Here is a 14808-nt window from a genome sequence, read left to right on the forward strand (position 1 = left end):
GGGATAAGGTCAAAGCTGCAACCTCCCATCCCTCCCATCCCTCCAGGAGCCGGAGACTTCTGCACATCCTCCCCTCTGGCAGGAACCCATCACTGCATCTCGATCGGAGAGGAGAGGTCATCTCGAGTCCTCCAGAGGAAATACTGGAGATGGCATAAAACAGGAATCGTCTCCACGCGTGATTAAAGTCGAGAAGACGTACTTACAGTATTTATAAGTTCTCGGGAGACAGTGTTTGAGAAGGAAAAAGAGAGAAAAGTGGAACCACGTCCCACTTTTCTGCTCTCCGGCCCGTTTTGTGAGTTTGTAAACAGCGGGAGTTTAGTTTTGTCAGCATTCAGGACACATCTCGCCCGACATAAGGTACCCTGCGCGGTGTTAAAAACAGCTTCTCCGAGTGGGAGGGAGGAATGAAGGATGTGAGCGGAGTTGTATCATCAGCAGAAGCGCTGTGAGTATCGTCAGCAAAGACAGGGGGGCTGTAGATACTCCTGACAGACTGCTGCCTCACTCTCTCCTCCTTTTTTTTTTTTTTTGCACTCAACCACCCGCGAGCCGCTCGGCCAGTCCAGTCCCTCTAACTTCTGCCTGAGCCGGTTTTTGTACATCGATTCCAGTCCACCATTTTGGCGGAGGAACGGCGGCTGGGGGGAGATCAGAGAGGGGCGGACCTTTGGAGCCGGACGGGCTCTTCCAGCGGTGGTTTGTTGCCATGGTTTTTTGTTGTCGGGACAAACTGTCGGCCAGCGGCTGAGAGCCTGAGCTGCTGTTTGTTAAAGATAAGTGGAAAAGCCGTTGGTGGGAGGGACAGGCAGCGGAGGAAGCCCTGCTCACAGTTTCTTTTCTGTCCTTTTTTTTTCTTTTTTTGACCAGAGGACACGGCTGAAAAACCCTTGCCACCTCAAAGCCCCCCCGCTTCCTCGACGTGGGGATCCCACTAGATTTCACGCCCCTCTTTTAGCTGTTCTCCCCACTCTTTTGTGACCCCATTCCCACCCACCCACTATCAAAGCTCTGTTGGCTGCAGACCGGCCGCTTTGATACGTCCTATAGTTGTTTCTCCTTTTAGGGGCCACAATACTAGTACAAGTGTGTGTGTGTGTGTGTGTGTGTGTATATATATATATATATATATATATATATATATATATATATATATATATATATATATATATATATATATATATATATATATATATATATATAATACTGTCAAAGGGAAAAGACAGAGAGGGCTTAGAGCAGGGGTCGGCAACCCAAAATGTTGAAAGAGCCATATTGGACCAAAAACACAAAAAAACAAATATGTCTGGAGCTGCAAAAAATGAAAAGTCTTGTATCAGCCTTAGAATGAAGGCAGCACATGCTGCATGTTTCTATATTAGTTATAACTGGGGGAAGATTATTTTTTTTTATTATGCATTTTGAGAAAAAAGTCGAAATGTCAAGATTAATGTTGAAGTACAATCTTGAGAAAAAAGTCGAAATGTCGAGATAATAGTCGAAATGTGAAGAAAAAAGTCGAAATGTCGAGAAAAGTGTCAAAATTTCGAGAAAAGTCGAAATGTCGAGATTAATAATGAAGTACAATTTTGAGAAAGAAGTTGAAATGTTGAGAAAAAAGTTGAAATGTTGAGAAAAAAGTCGAAATGTCGAGGAAAAAGTCAAAATTTCGAGAACAAAGTTGAAATGTCGAGAAAAAAGTCGAAATGTCGCGAAAAAAGTCAAAATTTCGAGAAAAAAGTTGAAATGTCGAGATTAAAAAGGAAAGGAATAAGGAAGAAAAAAGGAAAAAAAGAAGAAAAAAGGAAAAAAAAAGGTCAAACATTTTTGAAAAAGCTCCAGGAGCCAATAGGGTGGCGCTAAAGAGCCGCATGCGGCTCTAGAGCCGCGGGTTGCTGACCCCAGGCTTAGAGGAAGTGAAGGAGGAGAAGAAGAAGGGAAGGTGAAAACAGCATTTTTTTATCACTGTTTGGGATTTGAAGCATTCAATCAAGTCTGAATGCAATCTGAATGCAAACTTCAACACTTCTGTAGTTTTAATCCGTTAAACTTTGATGTTTTTGTAAAACTTGGACATTAGCGCTGACCTGTGACTGGTAAACATGTGGGTGTGGGGGGTGGAGGGTCAATAAACGCAGGAAAAATCACAGAGAAATCAAAATTGATCTGAGAAGTCTCCCTTAGCAATCTTTGATGTGGAATTTATTTTTATTCATTTTGAAAATAAACGCTCTAAAAGTACAGCTGTGGCTGGTTTTTGTGGCACTAGTGGCCTTTAAAACTTCTGTGATTTTAATTCGTTAAACTTTGATGTTATTGTAAAACTTGGACATCTGACCTGTGACTTGTAAACGAGTAAGTGAGTGCGGAGGGTCAATAAACGCAGGAAATAGGACAGAGAAATCCAAATTGAGCTGAGAAAGTCTCCGTCAGCGATCTTCGAAGTGGAATTTATTTTTAGGAGACATCAAAAAATAAAACAGAGAGACTCAATTACATTTTAAAAATACACAGTCTAAAAGTACAGCTGTGGCCGAGGCGTACAGATGTGCAGAGAGTTTGACAGGAAAGCCGGCGGCCCAGGGTTTTTATAGCCCGGTTGTGTCCACGGGTGTGATATGTTTTTGTTTTGGTGTGATGTCGGTGTGTAAAGAAGTTTTCAGGTTAAATGGCTAAAAACTTTAGTTCTGATTTCTAAAATGATCTTTCTAGGACCGGCATCGGCCTCATGCAGCAGCGGAGGCCGTATCATGGCGTAGAGGGTTGTTATCCCAACTCACCATCTCTGGGTAAAATGCCATCTATCACCTTTATTCAGAAGGATTCCCAGGTCTGGGAATCCTCAGAGATCAGTTAGGTCTAGGCCCAATTCCTGCTGCAACAATTTCAGATGAGATGGATGGATGGATGGATGGATGGAGGGAGGGAGGGAGGGAGGGAGGGAGGGAGGGAGGAAGGAATGGATGGATACGTGGATGGAGGGATTAAATCCCCCATTTTACTTGTTAGGACACGTGTGATTTTACCTTCCAGTGAACACGTTGAACATTCATGTCGAATTTTTATCTTCATTTTTTTAAAGATTATACTTGACAGCTTTAAGTTTCCAGCAGGCTGTTTTTCAGACATGACATCAGGTTAACTGATCACACACACACATGCACAAAAGTAAAGTTTAAAGTTGACTTTGTTCAGAAGGCTCCATTTCTGTTCTGTCAAATGGTTTCCAGCCAAAGTTCGTTCGTTCGTTCGTTTTCTTTCTTTCTTTCTTTCTTTCTTTCTTTCTTTCTTTCTTTCTTTCTTTCTTTCTTTCTTTCTTTCTTTCTTTCTTTTCTTTAATATATTTATATTTTATATCTTTATGATTTTACGGTTTGGTTATTATCATTTATTTATTTTTTACTTTTATTATATAAAGCTTTTTTTCTTTTTTTTTTTAATCCAATCATGTCAGTTTCAAAAAGTAATCAAATAAATTATTTTGCTGTCCAATAAAATTCTTTCTTTTCCGTCCATAAAAATTCCCAAACAATATATTTTTTTTAATGTAATAAAAAAGGCGGCATTTAAAAAAAAAAAGCAGTAGAAATATAAACAATAAGAAATATAAACTAAGGAGAAATGATGTGGATGCACATAAAAAAAACAAGCTTTATTGTGTAAATCAGTGTGCAATTATATAATTATGTATATCACACTCTCATCAGAGGATTAACTGGCTAAAGAAATGATTGAGGCTTTGAGATGGTTGTTTCAAGGATTAGCTGCTTGCGTCTCATAAAGAAGAAGCAAAATATCTCCTATTGATTTCTTGGGCTTCAAATATTTTAGTTTTAGAGTTGTGGAACTAAATCAAATAGTAGAAACGTAACTCTGTTAGCAGGTGGTAGTGGAGGAACAGCAGGCGAGCAGCCCTGAGAAACAACCCGCCAGAATGAGTCTCCTTTAGGGCTGGGGATCAAGTCAAATGTCAAGAATCGATTCAAATTCGATTTTTAAGATTCAGAATTGATTATCACGATTCGATTCAATCTGATCCGATATGGATTTGGGTTAGTGTTATTGAAAATGTTTTTTGAGCTGTTACCTGAATTACATGACTGTAGTTATGCAACATATTAATAATAGTATTAAACTTGACGCCATGTTCATTGTTTGTTCGCACATGCATTAATTAAATTACATGACTACTGGGATTAAAGTTCACCGGGTGAAAATGTTGATGAAAAAAAAAGATATTTAGTTATATTAATCGATTTTTAGGAATGAATATTAGAATTGATTTGAAATCTGAGAATCTTTTTTTTTTTTTAAAGGTTTTTTTGGGCTCTAGTGGCCCTTTATTGGAGATGCAGATTGGAAAGGGGTAGAGAGAGAACGGGGAAGACGCGCAGCAAAGGTGCGCGGGCTGGATTTGAACCCGCGACCGCTGCAGGAGGAGGACTGTAGCCTCAGTATATGGCCCGCTGCTTAACCCACTGTGCCACCGAGCGGCCCGAAATCGGAGAATCTTAAACTTGTCTCCTTAAACGTGATTGCAAGAAGAGCTGCGGCGTGTCGTGGAGCTGCAGGCCGAGGCTCACCTGTCAGTCACTCTGCCCTTGCTCTCCACCAGGAGACCTGCAAGTCACCTCCAGGCCTCCACGTTTGCAACCACGCATTGCTTTGTGGGTGTCTTTGTGTGCGTGTGTGTGTGTGTGTGTGTGTGTGTGTGTGTGTGTGTGTGTGTGTGTGTGTGTGTGTGTGTGTGTGTGTGTGTGTGTGTGTGTGTGTGTGTGTGTGTGTGTGTGTGTGCGTGCGTGTGTGTGTGGTACATCTCAGTCTAATTCTTCCCCGTCCTCTGAGACGGACAACCGGCCTGACTTCATGATCGCCGGCCGCTGGTGAATCACACCAAAGTTACTGTGTGTCAGTCTGATGCAAATGTCTGTTTGCTTTGTTGGTGAGACCTTCAGAGTCCAGAGGTTGTGTGTGTCTGACGGTGTGACCTCTTGAATTATTCACAGGAAATATTTGATTTCTTTTTTCTTTCCTTTTTGTTAAGCAGCAGAGAGTTCCTCCAGCGTGAGCAGTCGCAGCCGCTACATTTTTCAGGTTGAAAATTCTGGGTCTCGGTTCCTATCGACTGTATTTTATATAACGTGAGCTTAGTTGGTTTTCCAATAGAAAAGACGGGATATCGTTTCCTTCTCTGGCAGAACCGGCTCTGGATTCAAACTGAGAATATTAAGCAGGAAAAACAAGAGCTGCGACCTATTTTACATCAGTGAGGTTTCTAGCTCTATAGATATTACAGCTTCCCGGAAGAAGCCGTTTATGGACGTCATTGGATGGGAATACAACCGATCGGAGGAGTGAGTGTGACGTAGTCAGACGGGTATTAGCATGCAGCGGAGAAGGAGCGCCGCTGGATGACGGTAGCTGCAGCAAAAACTTGTTGATCCAAATTTTATTGCCTTGTTGGTTGTTTTTAAATACTAGCTTAAATCCCGCGTGCGACCTGCTGCATCTGGTTCGGTATGTTCTGTACCGGTGGAAAAGGCAGTGAATGGGAGGAGAAGTGAATAAATATAGCTGGCCAGGTTGGATCTCCTCGTTGAGCTATGCCTAATTTTATAATAATAAGAAGCAACATTAAACTTAACTAAAGTAAACAATTACTGAATAAACTGTTCCTGAAGTATCTTACATCAGTGTCATGTCTCAGATGGTGGAGGATGCCAAGCCCTTTAACTTCTGGGTTAAGCCTCATCTGGAACTAAGATTGGGTGCAGTTCCCGGACTGACCACTAGGGGCCGGCTGCAAAAGCAAATCAACCTCCATTGACTTTCATGTTAAAATGTCCAACTTTAGAGCAGAAATGAACATGTTTACAGCCTCAACGGACCATTTTGGTCTCAATTATTTGCTTTCACACCCATGACAAGTCCAAACTGTGACAAGGAGGGTGAATTATATTTGTACCACGCCAGTAGAGTTTATATAAAGCATTACATTTATTTCTTAGGTGATTGATTGACAGTTGGCTCAGCCAGTGGGGAGCCATCATCACTTCTTCATCCGTAATCATCACGCTTAGCGACGCAACCAGCTATTTGTACGAATCTAGCGTCGGCTTTGACTGTCATTGTTGATTTAGCCGTCGAGCCACTTGTTAAACGGTATATCCCGCTGCACGGGTCTGCTCTGCAGATATTTCAGCAGGGATCCGCTGAAGGCGCTTTAAGGAAGCACCCCGTCAGAGAAAAAAAAGGTTCCAAAACCGCTCTTCAGAGACCAATGGGTCATGTGACCTAATGCTACGCCCATTGTTTTATACAGTTTATGGATTCAGACTAAAAAAATCACTCTTTTTGTGGTTCGTTAGATGTGGTTCAGATCTGCCTCAACAAAAGTCGTAAAATGATACCTGTCACTTCTCAACCAAGTCAAAACGCCATTTAGACGACGTTTAGAAACTTATTTTTAATGAAATTCACTAGGAGGAAGCAGTTCTAACGCTAGAAGTTGACAGTTATCGCATCCCTAATCTTCTTATTGTGGATATTAACATAAAAAAAACAATATTCAAATTTGATTAAAGAAAAGTTTTGTTTTAAAGTGGAGTCCATCTATCTTTAGCATCTTTAGTTTTTGAGTGTTTTGCAGGCTGAAGGCGTCCAAACGTTCTTGTAGCGAACTGTTGTCCCCCGAATGTTTTATTTTTATTCACATTTCTGTTGCGACTGTGTTTAGCTGCAGAAGCAGCAGAGCGGGCAGGCCGGACAGAGGGGTCGGGAGGCCGGTCCCCGGGGACGCCCCTGACCCCTGACCCACAACTGTGTGCTTCCATGGAGGACATAAAAGGGAGACACCGTCAGACCTTATAGGATGTGATTGGTGCTGCTCTGCTTTCTTAAAGCCCTCTGGAACGCTGGTATCTGTCATCATGGAAAGGCGAGAGAGATGGTTGCGGGGGGGGGGGGGGGGGGGGGGGGATTTCAAGGTTTGGAAAAACGGAAAACATCACAAGGTTTGCTGCAGCCGGTGTTGACATATATGTAGCAGAAGTTATTATTTTCGAGCCTCTTAGACTTCTCATTTTCTCGTTCCCTCTGTTGGTCCTCCACCGCCGTTCCATCCTTCCAGCCCGTGTGAAAGAGGGATAAAGGTCGTCCTTTTGTCATCAAAACTCCAGATTAGTTTTGCCTCGGTGCATCTGACTCTCTGCTTTATCACTGTGGCCAGAGGAGCCACAAGGTTCAGCTCACCCCTCTGCAAATAATAACTCCCACCGACCGCCGTTCCTTTCTTTGCCGCTATCTCCTACACTACTATTACTGCTCCGTTCTGGGGCTGCGGGATTATTTTCACGGCGTCGTATAGCGACAGAAAAAGGCGAGGTGCCGAGGATGTGACGTGCAACATATGTCACAAGCTGCAGTCAAACCGACAAAGTTGTAGCACTCGCTTCAGTCCACAGAGAACCCCCCGAGCCGAGTATAAATGAGCTGCTGACAGCTCGTCATGAGCCAATCTTGGTTTTATTTTGATATTTCTGCCCCTGATGTGGTTTTAGGGGTTCTTGTAATTTCATGACTTGGGGAGTTTGCTAATGGTGCAGCAGGACGAAGTGAAGGGCATCGTTGAAATGTTTCCTCTGGCTCCCGCACACAAAACGCCCCCAAGTCGGACTTCTTTTTCCTTTTTTTTTTTTTTTTTTCTGTAAACCAGCAGGGACCGGAGATCTTGGGAGGATTACGTAAATGTGGCATGTGATTTAGACGAGTATCTGCGAGAGCATGAATGCAGCGCCAGATGATTACTCTGTCAATTAGAGCGCATGAATTAGCTTACACCCTCTCCACTCTCGGAGGAGTGTATTAACCTTGTTCCCTCTGTGTAAACACTGGTGGCCCTCTGCCCCCGCCCCCCCACCCCACAACCCCCCCATCCCCCTTCAGAGCTACAAAGACTTCAGAGGGTCAGGACTTCAGAGCTGGCCTCAGGTGATGCCGCGTCTCTGCAGCTCTTCAATCTGAAGCAGCTCTCAGCTTTACACCTTCAATTTAAGCAAATGTGTCAAAGAAAAAGGGGATGGGGAATGGGGGCATAAAACTGGAAAATGTTAAGCTTTTAATGTCTCACACATTTATAACCGATATGTGCTTTTCTGTGGGGGACGGTACCACCAGTACCACCAGTGGTGTCTCGAAGTGAATTAAGACTCTGGTCTGGTGTTTTTCCTCTAAATCGGGACTAAAATGAGGACTGAAGGATATTTGTGGATCATATATTCTGTTGACTTAACTATTTTGTCTTTTGTCTATGACCTTTTTTCCTCTTAATCGTGTGGTAGGAAACAATTCCCGAATATTTTTTCCAGGCCTTTTTTTAACTAAGTCAGAATAAGAGCTGTCTTAATTAATCTTATGGCCTTGGAGTTTCCAGTAATAACCTCGTTTGAAGCAGATGAGAAGAGAGATGAGCCAGTCTCATCTGTGCATTTAAAAATACAGCTCACTAATGAATAAAAACTGCGGTTGCACCATTTGCTCAGCCGGTGACCTGAATGTGCAGATTTTCAGCCGCGCAAATGAGACGTCTGCAAAACAACAGAGGCATGGATGTGACTGCGATGAGATGAAATTAAAAAGTCCACTGAACTTGCTGATTTCCCTGCATAACCCACATAAACATGAGCTCAGTGAGCAAACAAGTGAGTGAATTAATTATCTTTATTTACTTGGCAGAACTTGATCTGAGGAGCATTGCAAACTGTTTTACATGTGATGGGGAACGAGTTAATTTGCCAGTTTTATTTGAAGTGCGCCACACCGCTGAGGTCTCCGGCGCGCTGGCCGATGTTCATTTAGGGCTAAAAAGGACTGAAACGTTCCCTTTCAAGGCTGCTGGTGAGCGAGAGCTGCTGCTAAAGCTTAAACTTAACTTATCATGCTTCAACGTGAGCACCGGCCAATCAAAATTTGATTGGTTGTTTTATGCAGTGATGAAGTACTTCTGTGTGAGATCCTGACAAGCTGATGCTGAGCGGAAAGAGATGCCGGCACAAACGGCTCTTTTAATAGAATTTCTGTGCAATAATGAAGTTAAAATGACCTCGGTTTGTCCATAGGGACACTTGGTGCTAATTTTAATTGCAATTTTGCTTCAGATATCTGTTGTATTCTCATTAAAAACTGCTTCAGTTCATCCCGTTTTGGTCCCTAACTAAAGTTTACTCTCCTTATCATATAACGATAAACTTTGCGTTGATTTAACTCCAAAATGTTCCTTTTAAGAGAATCAGAAATTTTGAAGATCGTAGCATAAAATCATTTGGCCTGCTAAACATACAGGTTTTGTATCTTTGAAATAATTATGCAAGAAAGGGGCCCTTTTATGTTTACATAAACCATCTAGGGATGCACTGATCTGGATAAAGGTCCCAATATGGACCTATTACCGGAAAATTAATCGGTTATGTGAGCTGATCTGTTCACTTGAACCTGGTTGCTGAGTTATGATATATATGTTTTATATATGTTTTTATTTAAGTCTGGTTGTTTAATATTCTGAATTTAAATGTTGGTGCATAGTTGTTTTATTATTATTTGTCAGAAATTATAATTTGATACATATATACAGTATCTGTGTTGTTTTATTATACCTTTATCCTGGGAAATTATGTTTAGTTTGCAAAGTGATGTTGAAGTCAAGTCTGATGGTTTTGATTTCTTAAGTTACACATATTAAGATACGCAGCTCAATGAATCAACGAGGGTATCGGTATCAACCGATGTGCAAAAACCTGACAATAATAATCATAATCATAATAATAATAACTTGCATTTATATGGCCCCTTTCATGGAAACCAAGGTCGCTTTACAAAGGTGGAGATAACAGAAACAAACACACAAAACAAAACGGGGAGGGGACCTGGGCTAATCTGGGAAACCCAAGGACAAGAGGTGTGTTTTGAAACTGGGGGAGTTGCAGATTTCAGGGGGGAGAGAGTTGCAGAGGGGGGGGCAGCCAACTGTTTTTAGACGGGTAGGCGGGATGGAGAGGAGCCTAGTATCTGAAGACCACAGGTTTCTGGATGGAGTGTGTTGGTGGAAGAGGTCAGGCAGGTATTGGAGGGCGAGAGAATGGAGGGATTTGTAAGTGAGTGGAGATGAATGAGGGTGGGGGTGATGTGCTGCCAGGGCTTGGTCCAGAGTTTTACTAGAAACCCCGGACAGGACTCCATTACAATAGTCCAACCGGGAGGTATAAAGGCATGAATGAGCGTCTCCGCCATTGAGTGGAAGCGAGGGAAGCGAGGGACGGAGCCAGGAGATGTTTTTTTTGAGGTGGTACAATGCAGATTTAGTGATGGACTTGACGTGGGATTTCAAAGAGAGGGTGGGGTTGAGGATAACTCCAAGGTTGAGAACCTCGGGGGATGGAGCCAAGGAGCAGCCATCCCCCCTGATGAGGAGATCCCCAACCGTCCGGAGAAGTGAAAGCATAAGCTCGGTGTTGTTACCCTTGAGTTTGAGGAGGTTGGTTGTCAGCTGGGTATCATCAGCATAGCAATGGAAGTTGAGGCAGTGGTGGCGAATGATCTGGCCAAGTGGGAGCAGATAGATCGTGAAGAGAGTGGGACCCAGCACAGAGCCTTGAGGGACGCCGTGGTTGACAGGGGCAGGGGGGGAGGAGGATGCACGGATGGTGCCGTTTGAGGAGGATAGTGTGGGAAACTGTGTCGAAAGCAATGGGGAGGTCAAGGAGTCAAGGATGCTGATTTTGCCGGAGCGTTGGCATCAAGACTGGAAGAGTCGGTGCATCCGTAGTCTGATCGATGGCAATTAACAATAGCTGAGACCCGAAAAACATGGATCTAATAGTCACGTTTGAAGAGAGCGCATGATCCCCTGCAGTAATTCATTAATCAGCAATGTTGCACACATGAAATGATCTGTAACATTTTCCTGTTCATTAATACCGGTTAATTTCCTTAATTAATCCACTAATCACTTTCCGCCGTGCAGAACAATTCCGGTGAACATGACACCATTTTCACTGTTGACTTTGAATGTTCAGCACAGTTTGGAGTAATTGTTACCTGCCGGAGTCTCGTGGAGTCTAATGTATATTCATGGAACTGTGATAATAACAGCAACTGACTGACTCAAGTATACCGCCAGCCACTAACCGCTCGAGAAGGGGCTTTCCAGCAGAGGAAAGGCATTTATTCTAAATGAATGGTGTCTTTTAAGGTCCGTACTCTCAGGGCGCCAAGTGCAAACAGAACCGGCGTGGCGTCGAGGTCACAGAGGGAGCAGGCGCACCGTACCGATTTCAAACGCTCCGTGTTATATTGATATGCGCAAGACATTTACATGAGGAACGAGCTAGACAGCCAGTCAGACGCAAACACACACATAAATGCAGGAAGAAGGGAAAGAAAACACAACAGAAAACAGAAAAAACACATGCACACGCTCAGCCAAATGTGGACATGCCAAACAGAAACCAACACGAATCACAACAAAGCACGCAAACACAAAAGGGATCCAGTGAACGAGGAAGACAGAGAGAATAACACAGGCCCATCTGTCAGAGAAATGTGACGATGCTTCGAACGTGAACACACACACACGCACACACAGGCACGCACACACTCAGCCAGCATAATTTAGTCTGAACTTGAGCGATATCTGGCTTTGTCCGTTAGCAGTTGGTCCTGGGGGGGGGGGTCTGGAGAAGTTGCATGGAAGTTTGTTTAGATCTGAGCAAGTGTGTTAAGCTTTATATGAGCACCCAAAGGAGACTTGGTGGCACACTCACACACGTGCACAATCCTAGGCACGAGGCTTGGGCGGCAGCTCGCAATGGCCCCAACCAACAGTGAGGAGTTTGTTGTCATAGCAACAGGAAAATGAGATGACTTTACTGTCAGCTGTAATGTTTCATGGCCCCCTCGCCGCTATGGCAACATAACAAGGAGGAGGAAGAGGAGACGGAGAGAGAGAGATGAAGCATCTGAGACGTCTCTGCATTCCAGCGGACTCCCATCAGGAACAATGTCACTCCGATGTCCTTTTATTCCTCCGCAAGACAAACACTCTGGGAAACACACAGACTGTGACAAGGCTGTCAAAAACACAGACACACACACACCTTGAAGACGCCTGTCAAACCCCTTCCTCACCTCGCCCATCTCTGATTATCCGCTCACTGTTTTCAGCGGCGGCGGCGGCTTCACTGGGGGCAATTTGAATTCATTATGTTCAATGTCAATATTGGTGTCGTCAGCAGCGCCGCACCTCAGACAGGTACCGCTTGTTGAATGAGGGCGCGCGCTGTCAGACAGGCGCGGGAAAACCGAAAAACGAGACAAAAGAGAGCGGGAGCAGGGGGAGACGGGATCAAAAAACAACAAAAAAAACAAGCACGTCTTGTTTTCCAGCGGCGGAGCAGCGAGGTGACTGCAGGCCGGGCCGGCGACGCGCGGCGGCTGCGCATCACAGATCTATATATAGCTCCGTCCTTCCACTACAGCCTGTCAACACTGTTGAGTGGAGTTATCTGCGCTGGTAGAAAAGTGAAAAAAAAGGGGAGATAAGTGGAAGAGCGACAGACACGGAGGAGGGGAAGGGAGAAAAAGAGATGAGTTGTTTCACATTGTTGCCATGGTGACGTGGCAAGCCTTGACAGTTGTCAACACTGGCGCAGCGGGGTTGCCATGGGTGACAGCTGTCAGTCAATCGTGCAGAGTGAGGGGAACAGATCGGCCGATGATCACCTTGGATTAGAGAGCGATCGCACCACACGGGAACCCGTCCAGAACATATCTGGACTTAATCCCCGCGTCCTGATGATGCTGCTCTCTGGTGTGTGTGTGCATATATATATGTGTGTGTGTGTGTGTGTGTGTGTGTGTGTGTGTGTGTGAATGCATCCTCGCCTAGTTGAGAGAGTGGAGCAGATTACATTGAGCTCCGGCGGCTGCAGCCGTCGGTGCTCGAGGTCAATCAGAAGGCCCGGTAGCGAGCCGTCTGATTGTGGCGTGATACTCAGACGCGTTCCCCTTCAATTACCGCGCCCCTGCCTGCGTGTAACAAGCTCGGCATCGCTCTCATGTTAGCGGGATAATGGTCTGATTGGAACTGGGATGGATTCGAGCTCGCACTTTAATTTGCGTCTTTTTTCTTTTTTTTTTTTTTTTTTTTGTTCTTGGTAAATTACCCCAATCACGATTGTGTCTGGTCACAGATATCCTGCCGTGGAACCGGGTCTCATCATCTGAAGCTGTTTCTGATGTATCTCTAAGAATTTAAAGGCGTTTCTTGTTCAAGTCCTCGCTGCAGAGATGTTAAATCACCGGCAGAGTTGAGCCTTTAACAGTTTTCATATGTTATGACAGCAACCACATGTAATGTCGATACTTTGGTGTTGTGCCGGTAATTAGAGGGCAGTTGAACTAGGCAGGATTCCCACAACCATTGAAGCACTAAATTTACTGTACCAGTCGGGAATGGATAGAAAAGCCTCAGGGAGGAAGGTCGATCTAAAACCTTGCAGCGTCCTGCCGTTGACCTTTTAGCGAATGTGAAGGCTTCATGTGACAAACAAGTTGAGTTTCACGCGCTGACCATATTTGTAAGACTGCCCTATCAAAAAGTTACCCGGACATGGACCCCTGTGTGGCAGATGCAAAACTCTTCCTGCTAATTTATACCACGTGTTCTGGGTTCGCCCTGAACTGGATTGGTTCTGGTCCTCTTTTTTTGATTTATTTTCTAAAGTATTGAACAAAAGTGTTACTCCCTGTCCCCTTCTGGCCCTTTTGGGGTTACTTCAAGAACTATATCTTTGACATCTTGTCAGCACAAAGGCTTTGGCGTTTTCCTCCTTACTGGCCCAGCGGTTGATGGTTTTGTATTTCTGTCCCTTTGTCTCGTCTCCCCCTTTTGTTGTTTGTTTTAATTTTATTTCATCCTTTTTTTTTCTGTCTTATATTTCTTTTTGCAGCACGGTGGCTTGGTGTTTAGCACTGTTGCCTCACAGCCAGAAAGTCCCCGGTTCGACTCCCAGGCCCTGCAGGGTCTTTCTGTGTGGAGTTTGCATGTTCTCCCCGTGCTTCCGCTGGTTCCCTCCGGCTTCCTCCCACAGTCCAAAAACATGCGTAGTAGCTTAATTAATTACTCTAAATTGTCCGTAGGTGTGAGTGTGGTTGTCTGTGTGTATATGTGGCCCTGTGATGGACTGGTGACCTGTCCAGGGTCAACCCCTGCCTTTTGCCTGAAAATGAGCTGGGATCGGCTCCAGCAGACCCCCGTGACCCTGCAAAGGAGTATAAAGCGGGTATAGATAATGGAACGATGGATATTTCTTTTTACATGGATATTTTATTTAGCCTACATTGTCCTGGTATGATTTGATTCTGTATGATCTTGGCATTGTTTTTGGATACATTTTCGCTACATAGACGTGGAAAAGAAAACCAAATGTGTCATTGAAAAAGAAAAAGATGGGGAGAAATGCGGAAAAATAAATATGTTGTAAACTCAAATTCGAGTCTTCTGTATCTGGAATGAATGTATTCTTGAGTCTATAAGGTAACAATAATATAATAATAAGATAAACTTGTTTGAATTGTAAAAGGGTTTGGCTAAATACAATCTTCAACTAAAACGAGACTAAAATGCTCAGACTTTTAGTCGACTGAAACTCGACACAACTAAAAAGAGAATGAACATTACTAAAACTAAACTTAATAAAAACTAAAATGATAGCTTGACCCAAAGACTAGACTAAAACTAAAATTGAAACA

General features: G+C 43.9%; 1 protein-coding gene across 2 annotated transcripts in view; it reads left to right on the forward strand.

Annotated features, from left to right (window-relative positions):
* Positions 1-14808, forward strand: part of LOC133464526 (forkhead box protein N3-like) — an 81610-nt gene that overhangs the window by 20732 nt on the left and 46070 nt on the right. The gene's annotated exons all lie outside the window — the stretch shown is intronic.

The sequence above is a fragment of the Cololabis saira genome, chromosome 18 (assembly GCF_033807715.1).
Source record: "Cololabis saira isolate AMF1-May2022 chromosome 18, fColSai1.1, whole genome shotgun sequence".
In the NCBI taxonomy this organism is placed as follows: domain Eukaryota; kingdom Metazoa; phylum Chordata; class Actinopteri; order Beloniformes; family Belonidae; genus Cololabis; species Cololabis saira.